Genomic DNA, 25,631 nt, shown 5'->3' with positions numbered 1-25,631 from the left:
TGGTGGTCAGCGAGAACAGCCGGTTGCAGTTGGCAGAGGAGGATAGAAAAGAGCTGTCAAGTCAGTCACCACACGAAACCCACGCGAGCTGTCGGATCTTGCGGCGTTTGCATTCTTCGTAGCTGATGAAGTGGATGCAGTAGAAATCTCTGTTATTGCATGAAATCGAGTATGATGAGCAACGAAGGTGAAACACATTTATTTAACCGTCTGTAGGCCAAATAAAATATTCTTGATCGTTGTTGCAGGTTAAACCCAGCGTTTGCTTTCCAAATCCACAGTCGTGACTATAGGTCACCCCAAAACGTTAAACTAAGTTTCTTAACATCTGTAAACACAAGTGGTTTTATTCATCATTTAACATGTAGATTGATGAAAAAAAGTTTTAACAAACTGTTATCCATGTTTATGAATAGCCTTAATATGTGTCAATAAGAATTTAAATTAATAGACCTAAACTAAGTAGTCTGTTTTTAAGACTGTCTATTGAATCATTTCACATTAAATCGTTTGAATAAATAATTCCATTTTGTTCAAGGTAGAATGAGTGAATATTGATAAAGTGTATATACAAAATTCTAGAAATAATTAAATGGAAATGCTCAAGTGCACTCAGTCAGATCTTAATCATTAAGGTTGCGTTTATGGTAAATAGTCTCCAATTGTATTGTGTCAAAGTGGCTTTAAGTCCAAACTGTCTCAATAAGCATTTTGTCTATGTAAGGACTTAATCACATTTCCCCTTTTTAGGCTTGTATCCAAAAATACAACATTTAGAGGATGTTGTCCCAATCTAATAGCCTCTCAGAATGTAAACGTCATTTCAGACTCTCCTATGGACAAGTAGAGGTGTGTACAGTATGGAAACCACATTACCATCCAAATGGTTTTAATGTTATTATGATAACCTTTTTTTCTCTTGCTTACTATTTAAGATCTGATTAACACCATTGGCCCTGTTTATATGAATCCACAGCAGAAAAAAAAAACTGCCACTGACAAAGAGTGCCCTAGCCTGTCTATGGACACTGTCGAAGCAAGAGTCATACAGGGGTATACATACATACATCATCTAAACCGCTTATCCTTCTGGGTCGCGGTGGGGTGCTGGAGCCCATCCCCAGGCTCTCAAGCCTTCAGCCGCCTTGCACTTGCGAGATTATAACGCCCTATTTCATCGTGACGCGTCGATGGCGCCGACGCAAGTCGGACAAAAAAACTAACCGGCATGCACCGTACCGAGCCAGGCGGCGATCGGTCTGCGCAGCGCCGGGTTAAGTCGAACACGCCTATTGATGGCGACCGGGAGCTCTCTCGGCAGATAGTACGGACGTAAAGCAACAGCTAAAAGTTAAGCGTTTGAGCAGCAGTGACTCTCCTATATAGTAATATGTCCTGGATTTCACCATTTGTTATTCACTAACAGTGCAACCCCTCCGCCTTTCATCTTACTGCTAAGTTTAGCGTCTCTGTCCCACTCAGGATCTGAAAGCCGGTAACTGAAAGGCTAGAGTCCGGGATATTAGCATGAAGCCATGTCCCGGAGAAACACAGCACACTGCACTCCCGATACTCCTGCTGGGTCCCGATCAGCGCATTCAGTTCGTCCACCTTATTACCGAGAGACCTCACGTTCCCCATTATCATGGACGGGATGAAGGGCTTGTAACATCTCCTCTTTTTATTCGCTATAACTCCATCTGCATCTCCTGAACGGTCTCCGTAGTTCTCTAGGAATCTGATTTACAGAGCTCCGGAACCTGCTCACGCGAGTGGGTAAAGCAAGCTGCTTTCTCCCCACTGTTCACCATTCCGAGTCCGAAAGTACTTATAATTAAAAAAACAACGTGTCTGAACAAGATAAAACTAAGTAGACGTGAGAAAATAGAGACTAAGAAAGAAATAAACATAGTAAAAGAACTAAAAGAAAAGTAGTAGACCTAATACAATGATCAGGCATAACATTATGACTCCTTGTTTCTGCGCTCATTGTCCATTTTATCAGCTCCACTTACTATATAGGTGCACTTTATAGTTCTACAATTACAGACTGTTGTCCATCTGTTTCTCTGCATACTTTGTTAGCCCCCTTTTACCCTGTTCTTCAGTGGTCAGGACCCCCATGGACCCTCACAGAGCAGGTACTATTTGGGTGGTGGGTCATTCTCAGCACTGCAGTAACACTGACGTGGTGGTGGTGTGTTAGTGTGTGTTGTGCTGGTACGAATGGATCAGACGCAGCAGTGCTCCTGGGGTTTTTAAACACTGTGTCCGCTCACTGTCCACTCTATTAGACACTCCTACCTTGTCAGTCCACCTTGTAGATGTAAAGCCAGAGACGATAGCTCATCTGCTGCTGCACAGTTTGTGTTGGTCATCCTCTAGTCCTTCATCAGTGGTCACAGGACACTGCCCACAGGATGCTGTTGGCTGAATATTTTTGATTAATGGACTATTCTCAGTCCAGCAGTGACACTGAGGTGTTTAAAAAACTCCAATAGCACTGCTGTGTCTGATCCACTCAGAGCAGTGCAACACACACTAACACACCACCACCACGTCAGTGTTACTGCAGTGCTGAGAATGATCCACCACCCAAATAGTACCTGCTCTGTAAGGGCCCATGGGGGTCCTGACCACTGAAGAACAGGATAAAAGGGGGCTAACAAAGTATGCAGAGAAACAGATGGACTACAGTCTGTAATTGTAAAACTACAAAGTGCACCTATGTAGTAAGTGGAGCTAATAAAATGGACAATGAGCGTAGAAATGAGGTGGTCATAATGTTAAGCCTGATCAGTGTATAGGTTAGAAAAAACATCACTCAGGACGGATCTGCTGCAATCGGCTGCCGCTAGCACGGCGCCATCTTAGACATTATTCCAAGAGTGACCGAAAAAAAATATACAGTATTAACAGTACCGAGTGCAGCAGTGACTCTATTACAGCCTAACTGCAAAGAAGAGCCAGAAGGTAACAAAGACATGAGGGCTCCCTGAGACACTTCGCATGTGAAATACAAGTGTCTTTTCTGTAAGTGAAATCATTACAAATGAAAGCGACTTTACCAATCTTTAAAGAACAAGAGTTCGAATCTAGGATTTTTTATTTCTCTATGAATATGCTAGACAAATCAAAGATAATCTCAGAACAGCAACAGTCATTCAGAGAAAATGCATAGGTTAATGTGATAATTCTGAGCTCTCCACCAATGATAAACTCCAAGACGCATTTACGTTCCTGTTGAACAGACAGCTTGGGTACATAAAGATGAGCTCATATGGCAGTTTTACTAAGAGAGTCATCTACCAACACTGTGGGCCTTGGGGGTGCCAATTTAGCACTTTTATCTAATAAGAACTTCCACACAAAGCTCAAATCCTTCTATTGCTTGGGAGAGATATTGTAAGAGTACACAAAGTGAGGCAACAGGTCAATGGTTCCCACAATGCCCCTTTTGCCCAAAAGCAAAACTAGGCTCAGTTCTAATAGGTGAAGTCAGCCTTGGCAACGCACATAAGCCAAAGATCTAAGCATTTAAGACAAATATGCTAGAAAATGGATGTCTCACATTCTTTTCCCCATGTCAGAATCACATTCAGCTGAGAAAGAGCAGCTAGAAACAAACTATCTGATTTAACACTTAAACTTAATAGTTTTTCAGTTTCATCAGGTACATCTGTAAAAACCCTTGGTGTCACGATAGGTCCTCATCTGTCCTTCGATGCACATATAACAAATATTACAAGAATAGCTTTCCTGCATCTACACAATATTGCTAAATTAAGAAATGCATTGTCTCTACAGGATGCAGAACAATCACGCCTACTTAGATCACAAGGTGCTGGCTTACTATTAGTACCTGGAATTAATAAAGTTACATCAGGGGTAGAGCCTTCTCATGTAATGCCCCAACTTTGTAATAATTTTTCAGTCAGTGTTTGGGACTCAGTCTTGGCTAGTCTAGGCTAAAAACCCACTTGTTTAGTCAAGCATTTGGTAATTAGCTTTTCCTGTTAGATAAAATGTGTAGATCTGGGGGGGTTCATGGACACAGAGTATTATGGTAAACTATGAGTGTTGGTTCTGTTGTCCCGCTGCTCTCACACATTCACTCAGGTTTGCTGACGGTGGAGCAAAGGGGCGCTGACATCTTAGGGAGCCCTCATGTCCCTGTTGCCTTCTGGCTCCCTCTTTTAGTTAGGCTGTAATAGCTAGACCTGCCGGAGTCTCTGCTGCACTCTGTAACCTGTAATCAGTCACTCTTTGCAGAACAAATTCAGTGCGTGTTTTCTTTTTCTTTGCTGAGTCGAACAGCTGCCCATTGTGTGGTCTGTTGCTTCTTCTGCCTTGGTCGGGTGCCACCGTGACGCTTCTCGCTGTACAATGCTCTGCTATATATATATATATATATATATATATATATATATATATATATATATATATATATATATATATATATATCAGAGTCACAAGTTCTATAAAATTCTATAAAAATGTCTGCATAATTCTGTGGTTGTGATGTAAGTCATTCAGAGTGGTTTGATGTGAAATGGTTCATTTGTAGAGATTTCTTTTTTTCTTTAGGGGTGGTGATAAGAACCAGTTGTCTATCCAAAACCACCAGGGCTGTCGGTGTTCAAACAATTTGTCCTACCTATCGAGAGGTCCTACCGAGGCATTCTGCGCCTGCGCATATCACTATTACATCAAGATTCTGGTGCTTGGCAGCATGCCTATAAATTCATCCTACTCCAATTTTGACCTGTTTACAGTACAGTCAGGTAACTTGTTTTTTGTAACGTTTCACTGCTCATTCAATGTAACTAGGTAAACTTGCCTAGGTTTGAGACTTGTTTTAGCCTGATAAATTCATACAGAAGGTAGTTCATTTAAGTTAACCAGACGAGTATGCAGTGGTATGGTTGAAGTACCTAACTTAAACCCATTAAAACACTGTTGTCCATGACACACCTACAGTGATATAAAAAGCAGAGATGTTTGGTCTTAAGGGATAAGGGCTGAGCAATTGAGTGATTTTTAATCTTACCTTATTATTACTTATCTGTTTACCCTTTAAATTAATATATAAATATAGAGTAGCATTATTAGTTGTATTTTAATTATGTTTGCTCTAATTTACTTTTTTTGTTATATTTTTCCTGACAGCTATGGAAAAGAAGTGGAAGACTATATTTTCTTGCTCTTCATCATTTACACACAGCACTACTCCTACAGCCTAAATCAGCTCATTAAATGATACTCCCAGCATTAAAACTATTGGTAGGATAATCTGATAGCCTAAATCACCTCATAAAACCAAACTCATTAAACCATTGGTAGGATGATTTGATAGCTAAATCATCTCATGAAACGATACTCACAGCATTAACACTATTGGTAGGATGATCTGATAGCCTACATCAGCTCATAAAACGATACTCCCAACATTAAAACCATTGGATGGATAATCTGATAGCCTAAATCAGCTCATAAAACGATACTCCAGGCATTAAAACCATGGGTAGGATAATCTGATAGCCTTAATCAGCTCATAAAACAATGCTCTAGTCATTAAAACCAAAGTTAGGCTAATCTGATAGCCTAAATCAGCTCATAAAACAATACTCCAGGCATTAAAACTATTGGTAGGATAATCATCAGTCATTTTTATGGACTGTGTGCTCCTATGTCAGTAAAGATTCTGGCTGATTTTACCTACTATAAAATGAGCTCTAGAAATAACCCCATTATAAATTATTAGTTAATGGTTAATCTGTTTGAAATGTTTCATGTGCTATGGAAAAGGAGTTTTCACAGTTTTTCCTAATTATATACGCACTGAAAGAAGCATGTACTTGTATTCTCTGCTGCTCAAATCAGGTTATTTATTGTCCTCCCTAAAATGTATGACTGTCAATAAAATATGCAAAATGCAAAAAAAAACAAAACAAAAAACAAAACAAACAAAAAAAAACATTGTAATGATATTTACTGTTGACAGTAAATTACCTAGTTAACAACAATGCTAATAACACACTGCATTCAGCTAGATTATTAGTGTAAACTAAAAAAATATAATTAAATTAAATGCTTAGGTTTGTTTTCTACTTGGTGTATGGACCTTTTTTAGTGTGACAGCAAAGTGTAAATTGAGTACCTCCTCCCATCTCTGTAATTTATGAATCATGAAATGAAATCCTGTCCAGATAGCACTTGAGTTAGATCTGTCTGAATATATTCTGTGTAACTGCACCACTGTTAGATATATCCAACTGTTGAATATACACCAGTGGAGGTAAACTTAGGGTACATGTTTCTCTAAATGCCGATTATCTTGCAAACATCTCTTCCAGGTCTCTTTCACTAATCCTCAAGCCTTATTTTTTTAAATACTAAAAAAGAAGAGAAGAGTTATTAAAACCAAAGAGCCCTTTTTCTCCAATCGGTGGGCACTCAAGCATCATAAAAACATGGACAGCCATGTGTTCCAGATTTTTCTGGCATGGCATGTCAGCTGACATTGAAAATTGGGTATGTGGTTTTGTTGCTGCTGTGTTTTTTATTTTGTTTGCTTGTTTATTTCTTTGCAATTACTTTATTTTAAAATAACTGCAAGCTATTTTATCTTAAAGGTCTTGGAATGTGAGAAAATGTCAAATAGTTGGCAAACCTTTGACTACTGCGCAACCACTACAGTGCATTAAGGTAAATACATGCAGTAACATGTTAATGGTAAGCAAATTTGTTAAAAGTATACATTAAATATTCAGACTGCCATACGAATAAAATAATTAATCATGATTAATGACAGTATTTTGTTTAATTTATCAATTGTCTTAATTGACCAAATTTGATTGAGTGGACAAAATAAGCTTCATTTGACTAAGTTTATTACTTTGTGTCATTTAGTGACAATTTTTTTGTCATGTAAGGGCTCCACGATATGGACATGAAATGTGATGTTTGATAAAGCTGTTGGATATCACAGTGACGATATGAGAAGTGATATTGCCTCTGACTGGATGTTACACAATTGCAGACTTTTGTTGCCATATAAACAGAAATCTGAATAAGCTCCACTTTAATCAAATAGCAAAAAAGACATTAATATCTAATAATAAAATATATGACATACTAATAGCTTATTTGAACCTACAAGCACATGTTTTGTGGACTGTAATCTGAACAAGGACACAGTGTCACGGATGGAATCAAAAGCTGTTTGCCTGCTAAGGCCCCCTTGTCGAGAATTTGTAGGCTGCAAAATGTGAGTGAGTTTAATAAAAGACTAATATACATGTATATTTTTATTTCCTATAGAAGTCTGCACAAGCAAACAAATATGTTTAATTTCTTAAAAACCTCTGGAGCTGGAGCTTTCCACTTTGCTATTGCTTTTGTCTGTTTGCTGCTTGTTGATTTATTCTTTGGTCTCCCATGAGTACTGTCCAGTGTAGTGTGTAGAATGTGCCAAAGGTATCACTTTAAAAGCAGTTTAATTATTAAAATGACCTTACTAATTTATTGCAGTAACTATGACATTAATAGGTATGACAGCCTTATAAAATAAAACTGAACGACATGGTAAAAATGTAATGTCACAATATTTTTTTTCCTGACATTTGTTAAGTTGGAAAAAGATAAATAATTGCCTCATTTAAAAAACAAAACGCTGTTGAAACAGGGCTAATTATGCTGCACCTCCGCTCTGTATGCTGACTCATCAACCTAATTAGTTTTATTCAACCTAAATAAATACTTTGAATGAACGATTCTTTAGCTCAAAGTAATTTTTTAAGTTGAGTAAAACTAGTTAAATTGCTTGTTACCACTTGTAGTCATTTTTTTAGGTTAAGCTGACAAGGCATTTTTATACTGTACATTATTGTTTTTCCTTTGTAGGTGTCTAAAGTTTGATGGCTTCCAGTACATTTTGACAGTTACAGATTACTTCTCAAAATGGGTTGAGGCCTTTCCTTTGAGAAGTAGATCTGCAGTGGGAAGATGTATTTGTTCTATCATTTACAGACATGGCTGTCCTAAACGAATCCTTTCAGATCAGGGACAAGAATTTGTCAATGAAGTAAGTGCATTATTTTAAAGTTCATCTTAAAACTGGAAAGCTATTTTGAGCTCTCAGTTTTTTTGGGATTCATAATAGCTTACTTTGCATGTTTTTCCTTATTATTACTGGAGTGCTCATGATTGTTTTTAATGTGCATCCTAATCGAATGTTCTTTTTATAAATATGTTTGGTTACGACCCCATTTTCAAAAAAGTTGGAATGCTGTGCAAAATGTTAATGAAAACAAAATATATTTATTTGAAAATGGTACAAAGACAACATATCAAATGTTGAGACTGAGAAATTTGAACTGAGAAATTGTATTGTTTTTTGAAAAATATATAACCATTTTGAATTTGATGGCAGCAACACCTTCCAAAAAAATTGGGGCAGGGGTATGTTTACCACTGTGTTGCACCACCTCTTCTTTTAACAAAACTCTAAGTATTCGGGAACTGAGGAGACCAATTGCTGTAGTTTTGAAAGTGAAATGTTTTCTCATATTTGCTTGATATAGGATTTCAGCTGCTCAACAGTTCAGGGTTTCTTTTGTTGTACACTAAAAAAAATGTAGCTTGCACAACAAAAAAATAAACTTGGTACAGAATTTCCCCAAATTTCTTTTTGTTCACTCAACTTTTATAAATTACTTGTTATACTGACTGACATTTTTTTGTCAACACTAAAATAAATATTTAGTTGAGCTAAGATGAGAATATTTGTTGTATAAAGAAGTACAACTATTCTTGAGCAAAGCTCTTTGAGTTGTACTGACTTTTATTTTTTTGTTTAACAAACAAAGAAATATGAGTTGTACTCATTTTTATTTCTTTGTTTAACAAACAGAAAATGTAGTATATGTAACCATTATATTCTAGCTCATTGAACAAAGCTTTTTGAAGTTGAGTTAACTAAAAATATCCTTTGGAAATCAGTACTAAGGAATATTAAGTTGTGCCATCAAACTTAAAGAACACAGTTGGTGTTCAGCTCTACAGTAAAACTGTGAATGTGTAAAGAAATAAAAGAGGTAGTACAACACAGGTGAACACAGCTGAGCAATCAATAATCTGCCACAGTTCTAAGAAAATAATGTCAAACATTAAGCCACTATGTACTGCATCATGTCCTCTAACAATTATTAAAGCTCACCTGTGTTCACCAGTATGTGGACATGAACTGATTACACCAAAAAGCATTTTGAAGCAACTACTTTAATCAAAACAACTTATACAGAACTTACAATTCAGACAAAATGAGTGAAATAACAATTACATAAGTAAAGAAACAGTTACAAAGGTGTTTACCAAAAAATTACAAACTAAATTGGTTTTGGTGTACACACTCACTGGCCACTTAATTATGTACGGCTACCTTGTATCTATGCTCATTTCTAATTTAATCAGGTCAATTTAATGTATAAATGCGCTTTGTAGTTCTGCAATTGCAGATTGTAGTTGATCAGTTTCGTTTATCAATGATCAGGACCCCTACCTGGACCACCACTGAGCGGGTATTATTATTATTTCATTCTCAGTACTGCAGTAACACTGGCATAACAGTATGTGTGGTATTGGTACTACTGCATCAGATACAGCAATGCTTTAAACACCTCAGTGTCACTGCTGGAGTGAGAAGAAAAAAAAATACAACAACCAACAAGGTAGGAGTGTCTAATAGAGTGGACAGTGAGTCGCCACAGAGTTTAAAAACTCCAGCAGCACTGCTGTGTCCAATATACTACCCAAATAATACGTGCTCTTTGGTTGTCCTGTGGGGGGGTTCTGAACACTGAGGAACAGAGTGAAAGGGGGCTAAAAGGTATGCAAAGAAACAGACAGACTGCAATCTTTAAGTTAGGAATACCTTAAAAATGGCTGGTGAGTGTATGACAGAGAAACAGCAAGAAAATGAAATCTGAAGCCTACCCTACTGTGCTAAACATACTCGTCCCTTAACAGATGTGGACGTCTCTGGTCAATTTCTTTGTCACTTGCAGCTTGTGAGGGTAGATTCTTCATGGCTGTATCAAAAATGATGAAAAAGTAAGCAAAATTGGTAATAAACAGTCACCAGACGCAACATAAGGATGATAAAAACACCCAAAAAAAGAAAAGACATACAAGAGAATACAAGAAGGAGCATGTTATTGTGAATAACAATGTACAATGTTTTTCACATCACACAATCTTGAAAGCTCTTGCTTTCACGCAACAATTTTGCAAAGTAAAGAAAAAAAGCAAAGCATGTGAGCCATAGTTCTAAGTACATCTAAAAATTAATAACATTGGCAATATTTTGAGCTAAAAGATGTAGTAAAACGTATAATAAAATCTGTACTAATAATGTGAAGAGCAATACTATAAACAGTTCAAGTAAAAGAACGTGGGACAAGCCCAAATACAAACTTAAGTAAAAGCATAAATACTCTTGGTTAAATTTTACTTCTGTAGAGATAATCAGTCAATATTTGAGCTTGAGTACTTGCTTCTAAATTACATAAGTATCACAAGTAACGGTTATTATAGAAAATTTTAAATTTTATGAACACTTTCTGTGAAGAATACATTGCTATAGACACAATCAGTGAACTCCTTAACATAAATAAATATATCAAACTATAAGTCAAAACAATATAACTGCAACTGTTAATGTCCATGATCCTAATAAACACAATTCATTATACATAAAACACTAAATTCTTGTTTCACCATTATCTTCCATCTGCATTGACTTTCACAAAAAAAACATATACAAAATAAAATAAAAAATAACCAATAATAGTTTTATGCTTTATGACATCTGGTTGACACTGACTTTAAAACCAAGAAGCTCTGTAGGTAAAATCATAAGTAGAATACTTTTACTTTAACTCAAATCATATTTTATAAAGATAATTTCTACTTTTACTCTGGTTCAGAAGTCTCCTGGTGAGAAGCTCCTGTAGCTACAATGTGGTGGATGGGAGGGGTCTGGAAGTAATAGAAAAAGAGATACTGAAACAGGACTATAGTAAAATTCATATTTTAAACTTTGGTTGTACAAGACAGGGATCCACTCTGGAAGCAGATATATTAGTCATGAAAACTCGAGAGGAATAAAAAAAAAAAAGGACAAGTTGAGAAAACACAATCCGCTGTAGGCCGGATCAGAGGCATCCTCACCAGTCAGAGTTTTAGTGATTTTAAAATGAAAATGAAAAATTCTGGTGCACATTAGATTAAACTACAGGAAAGAAAAAAGAAACAAGTGGTTCAGTCAAACAAAAAAGTTTTATTACTTAGAAACAAGGCATGGGCACAATCTTTGTGGGCAACACCCCCCTCCCCACCTTAAGAGTATTTTCAAGTTTCAAAGAGGAAAGAAGCCCACCATCTTACAACGTCATCTCAATCCTTAAAAGTTGGCAGACTCTTGTCCACATTGTACTGAAGAATATTAGTTACCAGTTCTGAACAAAGAAGGCCATAGTTCTCTTATTTTTTTTAATTTTCCATTAAATCACCTTAAATCTCAATGTTTTCACAATTTGTGGTGGCACAGAAATATGAATAAAAGTCAACTTCGGCTTCATGCTGTAAAAAATGACTTGTCAGTTCAAGCAAACTTCATGTGGTAGCCAGTAAATTAACTAATTTTATTCAAGCTAAATAAATAATTTGAATGAACAGTTCTTTCAATCAATGTAACTTTTTGAGCTGAATAAAACAATCATTTGCTTGCTACCACATGAAGTAATTGTTTTAGGTTGAACTGACAAACCATTTTTTACAGTGTATGAGTGATGCAATATGTTTATTTTAAATGGTAAGAAACAGAAATACAATCTGTGCTACAGATAGGAGAACTGTTGAGTACTAAGAGAAACAAACCAGCAACATGTTAAAGAAAGAGCTAGCTAGCTAACTGACTGTTAGCAAACGACGCTCATGTTCATTTTAACATAATAAAGAGTTCAACATTAACAAATGATAGTATTAGATTTGAGTAAATCTCTCACTGAAAAACTGCTGGTACGTCAAATAAATCAAGCATTTACTTACCAGACGCGTTTTTCAGGAGTTGGGCTTGGCCAGGCCTTCTTGTCCAACATCAGTGTCTGACCTCACAAATGCGCTTCTGGAAGAATGGTGAAAAATTCCCATAAACACATTCCTAAGCCTTGTGGAACGCCTTCCCAGAAGAGTTGAAGCTGTTATAGCTGCAAAGGGTGGGCCGACATCATATTAAACCCTATGGATTAAGAATGGGATGTCACTCAAGTTCATATGCGTGTGAGGGCAGATGAGCGAATACTTTTGGCAATATAGTGCATGTTGTCTTTCTACTATTTTCAAATAAATATAGGGTTTAAATGATTTGCAATCTTTTACAATTTGCATAGCGTGCCAACTTTTTTTTGGAAATGGGGTTGTACTATAATAATTTCTTTTTGAAGCTTAGCCATAGGCTTTGTGAAATGCTACGCATTGAAAGGAGTGTTACGGCAGCCTATCATCCACAACCACATGGCCTGGATGAAAAAAACAATGATAACATAAAACGATGTGTTTCATTATTTGCCAAACTGACATATACCGCAAACATTTTAAATGTTATCTTTAGAAGTGGTAGATATGTTTTTCCATTAGATGGTATAGAACCCCACAAATCGGAGTACCAGTGAAACAAAGTGTAGGAAACCGGGGGAAAAACGAATTGTTCTCCAACATAAGCATTTTATAATAAAATTGTAAAATACTTAACAAACCATGAATGTGACCGATGAAAGCTTTAAGTGCCGTTCATCTTGTGGTGACGGTTTTGGTTAATAATTAATTTGTTTGCTCAAATTTACTTCTAAATTTTTACAATTTGTACTATTTCTTAACTGTTTTTCAATTTAGCTTTCTACAATCATTCTTCCTGAAGGAGGATCCAGTGAGTTTCGTCCTTCAAAAAAAAAAAAAACAACGGAGGCTATTAAAAAAACAACAAAAGAGAACATATGCAAATCTCAAGAAAAACAGAAAGAAGCCTATGCCAAAAAGGTAAGGAAGAAGTACCAACACAGTTTTTATAATGTTGGAGATGAGGCACGTCTACTAAATATGAGGAACCATGGAAGGAAAGGGGCAGGAATTGAACCTGATTTCTCTGGTCCATACGTCATCCAGTCAGTCTGTGGCAAACTTGTCACATTAAAGAACCCTGAAGGAGCTACCTCACATGAATTTAAGCAGTGCTCAATCATTTGAAAATAATAAAAATAAAATACAAGATTGCTGTTCAAAAGCTATTTTTTATTTTATTTTTTATTTCAGCTTTTTTAATTTAGATAAAGCCAAAGAAATTATCCAAATCATACATCTGGATTCACAATGGCATGGACAGCCATCTTATGGAAACCACTGGGTCAGATTAATACACTGATCATATAATGACTAAGGAATGATGCCATGTTATAGTACCATGTGCACATTGCAGGGTAAACACTGTTTCCTAGTGATGCCTCCACAGTCCAAGATAATGTTCCTAAACACATTTCTTAAATTTTAGATTAACATATTATTTAGGTTACATTGTCCACCCATTTAATTTTTTTCTGTTTCATTGTTGTTTGCATGAGGCCTGCTTGGCATGTTTGCTATAGACTGTTCATTGTATGTTGCCTTTTTGGCCTTGTGTTGTTCGTCAACAGAAAACCGATAAGATGACACTGATGTTTCCATATTTACTTTTCAGTATTGAGTCTCTGGGCTTCAAAGGACCATGGCCAGGTGGAAGCAGTTGTTGGACCATATAAATTGTATGATTCCTCTTTTCGAACACTACAAGGGACTGAATGGCTGGCTGATGAAGTAAGAATCAGAAATTACTAGAGGTGTGCAATTCAGGTCCAGAAAGTAAAAATCTTCCCCAGGATTTTGTTCCAACTGGCTGGATACCACTTTGAGCTAAGCAGAGAAGCCAGGCGGTTGGAACAAAATCCTGAAAGAGATTTTTACTTTCTGGACCTAACCTACCCCCCTCTGGAAATTACAGTGTTTAAAGTACACCAAATTATTTGTTTGTTTATTGACATTTTTATACAGGTATATACAGGTCATTGATGCATACATGCACCATCTGATTGAAAAGCATAAGGCAAGCAGTGTTTACAGATGTAGCTATTTTAAGATTTTTGATCCTTTATGATTATTTTTTTATGTTGCTGATGTTTTTTATTATTTACAGAAGCCTGCATATCTGTTAAAACCTTCATGCAGATGAAGTTTCCAGTTGAGGACACCTGGCTGTGCCCTGTCAATACTGGAGCACATTGGATTCTTGTGGTGTGTGTTTTCAAACTAGATAGCTTTAGTAATCTTTCTTTGCAAATTTCCAGACAATCTGAGTCACTGTTTTGAATACATTGTAAAGACATATATTTTAATGAATGACTAATATTACAGCATATTGTAGTCAGAAAGATTTAAGTTCATGAATTCAAAAGTTTTTTTCAGTTGTGTTTTTAGCCTTTCATTATAGTTCCTAATCCTGGTCCTGGAGTCCCCCTGTCTTGTATATTGTGGTGCTTTCCTGCTCTGTTTCACCATCTAGTGTATTTTAAATGTGTAAACCACTAAAATGTGTATGATTCTTCAGGATAAGGGTTGGGTAAAGGACCATTTCTGGCTTTGGTAAAGAACCTTTTTTGGTACTATTTAGAATCTTTTTTTGCTTAGACTGTAGTAAATAATTATTAAATCAAAGTATCTTAAAGCCTAATATATTTACATTACAATATTTTAGATTGTCGACATGTCAACAAAGACAATCTCCGTCACTGATCCGATGGGAAATGAAGGATTGTATGAGAGAAAAATTCTGCGGAACTGGAGGTAACACTGCTTATGGAGAAACATTCATCCTTGTTACAAAGAAATTTACATGCCAGACTGTAAACTGTACCAATGTCTTCGGCCAAAAATAGGAAATTTTTGAAGATGATGGGACACAAAGACCAGCACTGAGTGGCAAACTAAAGCAAGATTCTAGCAGCTGTGGAGTTTTAGTACTGAAGGTACGATTTTTTCCCCATAAATGTCATGCCAGTGAAATTACAGTTTAAAAGGTTTGTTAATAATTAATATTGTAGTTCACAGAACATTTCTTTTTGACGGGAGACATTGGCAATGTGCAGACAACAAAAGCAGCTGTTAGCTCTGCACGAATGGAGCCTGTTCACTGCTTGAATGTAAAGGTGAGTTGCACATACTGTAATAATATGGTGTCCTTCATCACTGATCACAGGACACTGCACGCAGGACGCTGTTGGCTGGATGTTTCTGGTTCGTGGACTATTCTCAGTTCAGCAGCGACACTGAGGTGTTTAAAAACTCCAGCAGCACTGCTGTGTCTGATCCGTTCGCACCAGCGCAACACACACTAACTCGCCACCACCATGTCAGTGTCACTGCAGTGCTGAGAATGATCCACCACCCAAATAATACCTGGTCTGTTGGGGTCCTGACCATTGAAGAACAGGGTAACAAAGTATGCAGAGAAACAGATGGTCTGTAATTGTAGAACTACATAATGCTCCTACAAGGTAAGTGGAGCTGATAAAATGGACATTGAGTGTAGATACAAGGAGGTAATAAAGTGTCCAGGGTTGTGTATTACTAATTGAGGTAGTGCATCATTGCACTAATTTTTTTCACTCATTTTTCACTCATTCATTTTTTCAAAAAAACAAAGTTTGAACAAGTCAGCCCAAGCTGTGTCAGGTCAGACATTCTTTTAGTATATAGTAGCAGTAACCAGGTATGTAAGGGGGAAAAACGTTTCTCCAAAATTAATTAAAATAGTCTTTATTGCAATAAAAGCAGTAGCAAAGCACATGAAAGGCACACCAGATTCAGCAGAAAAAACTGAACCCCAATTATCTGCTACATATAGTTTTAATGCTGGGAGTATTGTTTTGTGACTATGTTTTCTGAGGTCATTTAGGCTATCAGATTATCCTACCAATATGGTTTTAAGGTTGGGAGTATCGTTTTCGTTTTATTAGGTAATTTGGGCTATCAGATTATCCTACCAATGGTTTTAATGTTGGGAGTATCGTTTTATGAGGTGATTTAGGCTATCAGATTATCCTACCAATAGTTTTAATGCTGTGAGTATCGTTTTATGAGCTGATTTAGGCCATCAGATTATCCTACCAATAGTTTTAATGCTGTGAGTTTGACACATATGCTCTATAGATATGCGCTATGGTAGGACATTTCAACAAGGTAGGACAAATCGTCAGAATATTTCACTATCATATCATAATATATATATGTATAAATATATGTATATATATATAATATCATAATATTTCACTTGTCTTTATGGTGTAAAGAACATGCCATATGACGTCACATGGAGTGTGGTTGTCATTATTTAACATGGTGCCATCAGCTTTTCTATATTTCCTGGACTTTTTTCAAATTTAAATGCAAGTGCTAAATGGTGTTTGTAATTGCATATCTCATAGCAGTGTGCATTATTTAAGACACAATTCGAATTTGAATGCAAACCTATTTGCGTTTTAATTTATTGTATTGTATAATAGCTTGAAACTTTTAATATAGAAAAGCGTTTTTGACCATTCATTTTCATTATCTTAATACGGTCTGACTCTGACATAAAAAAACGCCCATTTTATTGTATTTCGTCATCATGGCCCTTCAGCTCTGCCAAAATGAATATTTGCAATCCTGTTTGCAACTGCATTTCCACTGTCAGCAAGGCAGTCCTGTCATTTAAGCGCTGTGGGTTTGTTGGATGTATCAAGCGGGTTAAAGAAGCCGCGATATCCATCTGAACGGACACCGATCACTGCCCCTATGGAAGGTCCTCGTCTGAGAAAGTCCTCAGCGAGCCGCCGACAGCACACAGCGCTACTGTCCACATTGGTCCAGGTGAGTAAACGTTAGCTGGCCGTTTTAGGTGGACCTTTTGCCATATACGAGTCACTAAGCTTACAAAGATTTTTTTAAACATTAGCTGGTATTATCGTTTGTTTATGAATAGAGGGTACATGTTAGCCAGCTAGCTAGCTAGTTAGTATTTGATACAGCTGCTGAAGCCGTCCTGCTAAGGTCAGCTAGTGCTGAACAGTCGTGCTAACTACGGGAAACATAGCGGTCGGTTGGGCACGTCATTAACGCAGATTTAAAGATTTGTCTGTATTGGCTGAATATAGCGAATTAAAACCTTATTGACGAAGGTAGCGGTCATTTTATTTCCCTTAATTCAGTGTGATTGATGGTGAAGGTCCTGATAAAAGCTAAGATCGCTAGCTAACGCTATTGATTCATCACGACAACACGCGTTTTCTGACATTAGCTGTTTCTGTTGTTGCCCTGTATAAGTATTTGCTAATAACTTCTTAGAAACACCACATAATTATTCTAGTAAAACGCTAACGTGAATAGCAGCTGTATATTGTGAATGCAGCGCTCCATATAGCGTCTACGTCGGCGTTCATCTTGGATTTTTGCGGGCTCTTTTGTAAAAGTTAGCCGTTAGCTATATTGAGCTACATTAGCTATATTTATCTAAGCTTGTAGTCACATACATGAATAGCTCGAGGCTCATTTTAAAACTGCCAGGAGCATATTTTTACTTTGAAATGAACTACCACAATTAATGATTATTTTACACTATTTGAAAGTAGTTAGCTTATGCAGCTAGGTAATTTGAGTAGCTAACGCTAGCTAGCTAGCTAGCATATTTTTTAAACAGCTCCAGAAGCTACAGCTGTGTTTCTAGATGTTGGTGGAGAGTGGAAATGTGGCAGTCATTCTGATGCTTCGTTCATTAGCTTTGGCTACACACGTTGAAATCATTAGTGAGGTTTTATTAGACAATGAAATGTCCTGTCAGAGATAAGTTACTGAATTAACTGACGCTGACTGTCGTCTTTTGCAAACAAATATTTGTTTCAGAAGCTGACTGGATTTAAAGTGTTATCTTTTTTTGAGAGTGTACTAGTGGAAATTAATTTTGGATGACTTTTCAATGCCTTTTAATTTATAATTTATAATTTTTTCCAAGGCCTTAGAACACCTTAAAATGACATTTTTACTGTGACTTTTTGGTCGTCTTTTCAACAGTTAAGCTTGAACGTCTTTTCAACTTTCATTTTCAACCATAAGAAAACATAAATTAAACAGCAGTTATGTACGTGATTTCAACGTTAAATCAACGGCCTTAAAATGACGTCTTTAATGTGACTATTTTGGCCGTTTTTTCAACGGCTAAGTTTAGACGTCTTTTCAACTTTCATTTTGAACCTTAATAAAGCGTAGTTTAAACGGCAGTCAGATACGTGATTTCAACGTTGTTTCAACGGCCAAATGTTTACTGGGTGGTGGTGAGCGGGCATTCGACGCCCCACTACGTTTTGAGCTCAGGAAGCGCACATAAAACCCAACAGGCAGAGTAAAACTGAGCGGCAGAGCCAATCAGAATCTCCATTTCAGCTGGGAGCCGTTTCAGACCTGCCGTGGTTGGTGCGAACCTGTCGAACTTTTTGTTTAGCTCTGTTTTGACATGGAAAACTCCACCCGCATTCTGGCAGCACCAAACAACTGAACCGTGCATTCACGAGGGTGTGCAACACCAGAGCACGCTTATTTCACTGCACATTCTCTCTGAGCTGTCTGCACAACCTGCTACTTTAACATTTCACTATTTACAAACGCCCACACGCGTGTTTGTTTATTGATCAGATGTTTTGCAGGGATGCAAGTGCTCTGCGAGCTGCTGTAAATAACGACAGACAAGCAATGATTAGCGTTTGATTATAGGTTTTGGAGTAATTCTTTGGCCAAGCATCAGCGTCTGATCGGTTAAACTTATTTTGGTATTCACAAAGATGTTAACTCTCTATTTTCTGTTTTTCTGTTTTCATGGCAGTGAGAGTAACAGAACGCTTGCATCCCTGCAAAACTTCAGATCACTAAATAAACACTCACATGTGTAATTTAGTCCACTTTAGCCCTTGCAGTCCACAATCCGAACCAGAGGAAGATAAAGATAAAACATCACAAAAGTACGGAGCCCCGGAGGGGACAGAGGTAAAAAAAAAAATAATAATTCGAGCGAACGTTTTGCAGTTCGTACGGACGTTTTCCTTTATTCGTGGTCACGATTTCTTAAATCGTTCCCTCGGTTTCTTTTAAACATGCGTACGTTTTCGTTACTTCGTGGGTACGTTTTTGTTTATTCGTGATCACGATGTTCTAATTCGTTCTCTCGTTTTCTTTTAATCATTGTCATACTTTATTTTTAACTGAACGCACGTTGTTTATTTTTTTGATTCGTGCGCAAAATCAGTGTAGTAGATACACACTGAGAAATGATACTTTGGACCAACTTAAAAAAATTACTCTAATTTGTTACACCTAAATTTATTAGTTATTCTCAAATTATATTCATGATTTAGTTGAAGTCTTACATTTGATTTAGTATCAATCAAAATACTTCTTTCCCCAAAGACAAAAAATTACTTTCAAACTAAGTAAAAAGATTATTTGTTATAAAGCACATACTGTTTTTTCACTTTGTTACAACTTATATTTTTATTTTGGAAAAACCTAATATTTACTATTACATCCAAGTATAGTTTTTACTTTAGAATAAAGTAATTAAAATACTCTAATTTGTTACAGGTAATTTTATTATTTTTCTCAAGTTAATTTTCTGATTCAGTATAAACTAAAATTTCTAATTATACCTTAAATCAATATTTTTTTTTTTTAGTCACAAGCCTAAAACATACTAAAGGCAGGCCAATAATATTTTTTTCTTTCTTGAGACTTTTTTTTTTTCCACAAACAAAAGCTACATTTGCTTTGATTTGAAAGTAGAATTTTCACTTCAGATAAAACCAAAACAATTTGGCTAGTCAATGTTTGATTTACAACAAATAGACAATAATATTCTCTTCAAAAGACCATAATGTTTAATGATGATGTCTTTTAAAATATGCCTTTTCTGTAGGTACAAAAAAAAAAACACCAAAAAAAAATAAAATAAAATATTAATACCATAATAAAAAATGAATATTTGTTTCATCAACACATAAACAAAACATACTAAATATCAACAAACATCAACAAAACATACTAAATATAAGATGAAGTAAATTATGGCCTTTTCAATATGTTTTTACTTTTAAACTTTTGCAACCTTTCTGTAACCTTAACCATTTACACCAACTGGCCACTTCATTAAAACCACCTCCTTGTTTCTACGCTCATTGTCCATTTTATCAGCTCCACTTACTATATAGGTGCACTTTGTAGTTCTACAATTACAGACTGTAGTCCATCTTTTTCTCTGCATACTTTGTTAGCCCACTCTTACCCTGTTCTTCAGTGGTCAGGACCCCCATGGACCCTCACAGAGCAGGTATTTGGGTGGTGGGTCATTCTCAGCACTGCAGTAACACTGACATGGTGGTGGCGTGTTAGTGTGCGTTGTGCTGGTATGAGTGGATCAGACACAGCAGTGCTGCTGGAGTTTTTAAACACTGTGTCCACTCACTTTCTACTCTATTAGACACTCCTACCTTGTTGGTCTACCTTGTAGATGTAAAGTCAGAAATGATAGTTCATCTGCTGCTGCACAGTTTGTGTTGGTCGTCCTCTAGTCCTTCATCAGTGGTCACAGGACGCTGCCCATAGGACGCTGCCCATAGGACACTGCCCACAGGATACTGTTGGCTGGACATTTGTTTGGTGGACTATTCTCCGTCCAGTAGTGACACTGAGGTGTTTAAAAACTCCAGCAGCTCTGCTGTGTCTGATCCACTCGTACCAGCACAACACACACTAACACACCACCACCACGTCAGTGTCACTGCAGTGCTGAGAATGATCCACCACCCAAATAGTACCTGCTCTATGGGGGTCCTGACCATTGAAGAACAGGGTAACAAAGTATGCAGAGAAACAGATGGACTACAGTCTCTAATTGCAGAACTACAGTGCTCCTATCTGGTATGTGGAGCTGATAAAATGGACAATGAATGTAGATACAAGGGGGTGGTAATAATGACATGGTCGGCCGGTGTTACATGTAAAACTGGTTTGTACATCTGTCCTTCAAAACTTGAGATGTACTCCAACAGCCATTAAGAAGTGCAAAAATAGCGTATACCTGTTAAACTTGGCTATCCTTTGGTGAACAGAAGAGAATGTGTGAATGTCACATTACAAAGTGAAATCAAAAGCATGGAAAAGCAGTTCAATTGCTGAGAGTGCAATCTATGAACAAAGGCTAGTACTACTGAAATGCTGGTTATTGTGAATATAGCATATTCACATTTTCAATGTTATTTTCAGTGCCACAATATTTCTACCACAGAAAGAATTCTGTTAACAATGACACATTCCATGTTTCCTGGAAGGTATTTGAATACATGCAATACAACAGAACAAAACACATGCTGTATCCAAATGTCTTTCTTTGATATATCAAAGATTTAAAGCTTGGCACTAAGACTGCACACTCTGTGTATCATTTTCTTTGGTTCTATCTCCATGAATATTTTCTGCAGTGCATCGAAAGTGTATTTGAGCTCACCTGGATAGCTCAAGTTTACAGCATAGATGAGGCCAAACAACATGGCACATGCATGTGCGACTGACGGCAACTCATTAAGGACTTCCACACCTTCAATTACAATCCCAATTTCATGTGGTGGTTGGAGAGGATTCTCATCCTCCCAGATGACAAACACTGCCATTGTACACCTCTCAAGCTCTGTTTCAGCTTCATTCTTCTGAGAAACCTGATAAAAGAGAAGACATTTACTACAAAGTTATTTTGATGGAGCAGCGGTCTAAGCATTGACCCCATCATCAGGAGATTACGGGTTCAATCCCTGGTGATGCTTCAGCCATCCACGGCTGAAGAGAGAGAGCACAATTGGCCTATCTCAGGGAAGGTGGGATGGGCCCCCATCTCCCCTCATCACACAAGCACGATGCTAGCATCCAGAGCTGGCCCTATGCATATGCGCCCAGGCGACCAAATTGAGGGGGATTTTCTAAATATTACAAAAATCCCACATCATCATAACTTGGAACAATATAAGTCCAAATATTTTGTGTAATGTGTGCACTGTGCGGCATCCCCCCTGTACATTACCCCCCCCCTTCACCCCCTTCATGCTCTACAGTTAGACTTACCTGTCTGTGGGGGAGGGGTGCCACGAGTGAATGCGTGCGTGCAGAATGTGATCAACACTAAACACAAAGATTAACTGCAACCCAGCAGCCACCAGACAATATGATAAAGAGGACGAAAAATGGCAAAAAGACAGAGGTAACGTGATGTGATGAATGCATACAACAGTTGCTTATTCCAGTTTTCCGTTCCACCTTAAACAGAGCACAAGTTCTACCAAAGGGCAAGGTAGAATGGAAAATTAAACTAAGCACTAAATACACCAAAAACACAAATAAAAGCTAACAAACTAATAAGCACTGATATTTATATGTAACCATTTCATTTGGTTTTGTTAAAGCACCGTTGTGAATAGAGGTTGTTGGCTTGGGTTCCACCTTAAACTTTATTACTGATTAGAATGTGTTTTTCACACTCAGAGAGTGAAAACTCCTGTACCTTCCACAACACCAGGTAAAGGAAGTTTTTCTTTCAACTCATAAGAAAATAAACTAACAATTCCACCTTAAACGGCGTTTGAGATATGGCTAAATCCTACATGTCTCCCTTTTCCCTATTTAGTGTATGTTGTAAAGTGATGATTTAATAGATTCTTTTTAATTATGCAAATTTGTTCATATTTAAGTTTGCAAATGGTCATTTTACACTTTATTTTATTACAATTATTTAAAAGAAATTGTGTTTTGAACATTTGATTTGATGTTTCTATGTACTGCCTAAATCAGGCTGTGATTTTGTGCTTCTATTTCAATGAAATGAGATCCAATGAAGTAACTTGCTACTTGAGTAGTCTTTTTACTAGATACTTTCTTACTTTTACTTAAGTAATAATTTAAATGACTACTTCTACTTTAATGTTTATACTTGGTTAATTATTATTTTAAAGTAACAGTACTTCTACCTGAGTGCAGTTTTTGGCTATTCTCCCCAACTCTGATCTGTTGCATAGTAATAGTTACAGTGAAACATTCAGAGCAAAGTTGTCAGCTAGATAATGTTCGCTAATTTAATAAATGGCTAGCAAGAGTTAGTGTCAGTTACTCCTACGCTGAATTCATTATGGAAAGTTGGAAAGACTATTCAGGTGTTTGGGAAATAACCTACATAAAAGTGTATTTGCATTTAATTTATTGATATAGTAATGTTTGTTGTCGGTTTTTTCTACAGCAGGAAAGCAACACCTTTTAAGGCGAGTAGATATTAATTTTTTCAGAGCATTTATACTTGTAACTCCTACTAGAGGTATCATTATTTGTCTCCATAAACCTTTTGAACGTACAATTCTGAAAACTGATTGAAAAACACTGATTTCCTTATTTGGGACGATGACTGCAAACATTATCGTTTAAGTTGAATATTTGATATTTTTATAGACATTTAAAACTGCACTGGCTACTTACCATTTTACTTATTTATTGCAAATTAACTTACATTAATTTGGGAAAAAGTATTGATTTGTTTTCATTTTAAGTTGAGGTTGTGTCAATTCTTGAAATGTGAAAAATTTTAAAATGTAAAAAATATGAAGTAAACCCAACGTTTAATTTTTACATTCACACGTAATATCCACTACATTCCAAATAGGGATGCCCGATTGGAACTGCCCATTTTTTGCTCCAAACACACAATCAGTAAAAAACAGCCAATTTATTATTCTGATCTTGGCAGATGTTTTATTAGCAGTTTAATGATGTGAATAATATGAAACCAGAAAGTGAAGGTGTGCTGCATTTGAATGCTGCTTCTACACCTAAAACTATGTTATTTAAATAGGCAACTAGGGTTTCTTTTATACTTTAAAATGGCAGTTTGGTTAAAGAGCAAATAATGTCAGTTGTGTTACAACTTTGGCTAATACAAAGTACTGAAAATGAGCTAGTGAATTTTATGTCTTCACTTTGTGCATAAATGAGAGTTCAAAGTTTATCATTTCTATTTAAACATACATGCAAATGTTCACAGCTGTTCATTTTGGAACTTACCAAATTCAGCAATACGGCTACAATTGTGACATTTTCAGCAAAGAAGCGCGAACCTGTAAACACAGATAAAGGTGAGATTTCAAATATAGTTTTGTTGTTGTTAGAACAGTTAGCAAAATCCATTATTGTCACTACAGACTCTAATTTATTAACTAGGCCTTAGACACACTGATGGTATTGCACAAATTATACTGACAGAAGTAATACTGTAAATTAAATTCTTCCTTAATCAGTACTCACTGTCTACTACTTCATCCACTCATTATTTTTATTATGCATAAGAATAATATTATTCATGAGTGAGTTCATAATATTTATTCACAAAATATGAAAAGTCTATAAACTAATGGTTAGTTGTCCATCCTGCCACTAAACATAAATGAAAACGCGTTCCCCTTAAACAAAAGATACAATGCATCACTTATGCGAAGCACCGAAGCTCAATTCTCAATTGTAAGTCGGCCCTCAATATCCAGGACGGTTAACGACGCAGGACCTCCACAAAAGTGGAAAAACTCGAATATCTCTAGGCCCCCAAAACCTTAATGTCGTCTCTTCATAATGCTGACCACATGCACTACCCAAAAACATTTTGTAAAACCAAGTCAAAGAGCTGTCTATCCTGCTACTAACCATTTCTGAGCGAAATAATGGCGGACAGCAAAACTCGACCAGGAGTGATCTGATATGACGTCACGAGGTCACGTGACATCAAAAGGTCTGGCTTAAAGAAAAAATATTATATCAATAAAATTATTTCTTTTACGTTTTTTGGGAGGAATGTTATTTGCTTTTGGGCAAACTGAACAAAACAGGTTTGAACTGAAAATCATGATTTTCAATTACACCAATATAAAAATACACTTTAAATAAATTACATGGTTGTTTCACTTTTTTCAGTGCAGGTCGTGTTTTTTGTCTGGTGCAGAAGTAAATAACAGCTCCCTGACACTGTCTGATGGGTTTTGATGAGTTAGATTGATGAGATAATGGACAGAGATGCTCATTAGGTCTGAAAACGAGGGAACGACTTAAGAAATCGTGACCACGAATAAGAGAAAACGTGCGTACGAACTACAAAACGTTCGCTCGAATTAATTTCTTTTACCTCCGTCCCCTCCGGGGCTCCGTACAAAAGCAAACATTTTTTTGAAACAATATGTTTTGCCACACCACTTTTGGAGGTGTGGCGCCACCCCTGGAAACCACCAATGAACTTATGCATGTCTTCTGAGGTTTTATATGTAATGTTGATGATGGTGATAGTGCCTGTGAAAATGTTATCTTTGTTGACTTTTTTGTCTTGTGACCCTCCGCCGTAAATAGATTAAAATAAACTTTAAGGCCAAAACTTCATCGCAAAATTACCG

General features: G+C 36.6%; 1 long non-coding RNA gene across 3 annotated transcripts; it reads right to left on the bottom strand.

Annotated features, from left to right (window-relative positions):
* Nucleotides 1–9,266: 9,266 nt before the first annotated feature.
* Nucleotides 9,267–24,949, bottom strand: LOC118798790. Of its 3 annotated transcripts, XR_005006078.1 has the most exons (5): nt 24,895–24,949; nt 24,262–24,314; nt 21,674–21,881; nt 12,112–12,187; nt 9,267–10,091 (listed from the first exon to the last, which is right to left on the bottom strand). It is a non-coding gene; the product is annotated as an uncharacterized LOC118798790 (long non-coding RNA). The 3 variants fall into 3 exon arrangements; XR_005006079.1 differs by lacking the exons at nt 9,267–10,091; nt 12,112–12,187 and adding an exon at nt 12,246–12,301; XR_005006077.1 differs by lacking the exons at nt 9,267–10,091; nt 12,112–12,187 and having other exon boundaries at nt 21,101–21,881.
* Between the last annotated feature and the right edge of the window lie 682 nt (nt 24,950–25,631).

This window comes from Colossoma macropomum, unplaced genomic scaffold (assembly GCF_904425465.1).
Source record: "Colossoma macropomum unplaced genomic scaffold, Colossoma_macropomum, whole genome shotgun sequence".
NCBI classification, from domain to species: Eukaryota; Metazoa; Chordata; class Actinopteri; order Characiformes; family Serrasalmidae; genus Colossoma; species Colossoma macropomum.
Note: the sequence above shows the minus strand (reverse complement) of the source record. Positions and strands in the feature narration are given on the sequence as shown.